Below are 1,776 nucleotides of genomic sequence, written 5' to 3'. Positions count from 1 at the left end.
AGTGGGAGCAGCAATGCGCCGGTGAAATACCACTACTCTTATCGTTTTTTTACTTATTGGATGGAGCGGAGGCGGACCGCAAGGTCCACGTTCTGGACTTAACGCCCGTCTTCGGACGGGCGGATCCTCGTCCAAGACACCGTCAGGTTGGGAGTTTGGCTGGGGCGGCACATCTGTCAAATGATAACGCAGGTGTCCTAAGGTGAGCTCAATGAGAACAGAAATCTCATGTAGAACAAAAGGGTAAAAGCTCACTTGATTTTGATTTTCAGTACGAATACAAACTGTGAAAGCATGGCCTATCGATCCTTTAGTCTTTAGGAGTTTTAAGCTAGAGGTGTCAGAAAAGTTACCACAGGGATAACTGGCTTGTGGCAGCCAAGCGTTCATAGCGACGTTGCTTTTTGATCCTTCGATGTCGGCTCTTCCTATCATTGCGAAGCAGAATTCGCCAAGTGATGGATTGTTCACCCACCAATAGGGAACGTGAGCTGGGTTTAGACCGTCGTGAGACAGGTTAGTTTTACCCTACTGATGAAGTGTTGTTGCAATAGTAATTCTGCTCAGTACGAGAGGAACCGCAGATTCAGACAATTGGCATTTGCACTTGCCTGAAAAGACAATGGTGCGAAGCTACCATCTGTTGGATTATGACTGAACGCCTCTAAGTCAGAATCCGTGCTAGAAAGCAACGATGATTACCTCCAGAGAACTTTAGGCGAACCAGAATAGAGGGTTTCGGCCCTCATGCGTCCCAAAGTGCCAAGGGGGACAAAAGCTCCCAAGGCACTGCCGCTAGCAAATTCTAACGTTTCTGGAGATAAATCCTTTGCAGACGACTTAAATAAAGAACGGGGTATTGTAAGTTGTAGAGTAGCCTTGTTGCTACGATCTTCTGAGATTAAGCCTTTGTTCTAAGATTTGTATCACATCTTTTTTTTGACAAGGTCAAAAGTCCTCCTCACACCATGAAATATTTTTTAAGTCAAAGGTCCTCCTCACACCACAAAATATTTTCAAAGTCAAAAGTCCTCCTCACACAATTTAATATTTTGTAACTGAAAGGTCCACCACAAAACCCAATTCTTTTCTAAGTGAAAAGTCCTCAAAATTTTTAGAAAAACTCTTAGAAAAATTGTTTGGTATGAGAAGGACCTCGACTTCGAAAATTCTGTGGTGTGGGGAGGTCTTTTGACCTACCAAAAAAATTGGTGGTGTGAGGAGGACCTCTGACTTAGAATTAGGGTTTGAAATGGGGTTAGGGTTAGGGTTAGGGTAAGTGTTAGGGTTAGGAAAAAGGTTTAAATGATATTTGGAGAGGTTTTTCGGGTGTTTAGAGGCTATTTATGCTATGTAACGAGTATTTGCTTATATACTTGCTTATATACTTAGGTCAACAATTTATAGCAAAAATGTGTTCCAGCCAAGTTCTTTTAGACGCTCTTTCGAATGGCAACATTCCCGATTGAAAATGGCGACCTACCAAAATCCGCACTTTGCTTCCCCGTCCATATAGAGGTGAGTATTTGACTTTGCTTCCGTCAGAGTCAAGGAAACACATTGAAAATGGAATCAGCATACAAGAAAACCTAGTTTGGGATAGGTTTTGTGCCTTCCGTGGTATTATAACCATAGAACTGCTCCTGAGGGGGGTAGGGTAGGCCCACCAAAAAGTGCACTTCTGGTTAGGTCGCTAATTTCTAAAATAAATGTGTCCCAACCAAGTTTTTTTGGACGCTCTTTCGAATGGCAACATTCCTGATTGAAAATGCCGAC

The 1,776-nt window shown here is 43.0% G+C and overlaps 1 pseudogene; it reads left to right on the top strand.

The window, feature by feature from the left end:
• Positions 1-925, top strand: LOC146448032 (large subunit ribosomal RNA; annotated as a pseudogene; the record flags this gene model as incomplete).
• Between the last annotated feature and the right edge of the window lie 851 nt (positions 926-1,776).

This window comes from Pavona decussata, unplaced genomic scaffold (genome assembly GCF_977016875.1).
Source record: "Pavona decussata unplaced genomic scaffold, jaPavDecu1.1 SCAFFOLD_1470, whole genome shotgun sequence".
NCBI classification, from domain to species: domain Eukaryota; kingdom Metazoa; phylum Cnidaria; class Anthozoa; order Scleractinia; family Agariciidae; genus Pavona; species Pavona decussata.
Note: the sequence above shows the minus strand (reverse complement) of the source record. Positions and strands in the feature narration are given on the sequence as shown.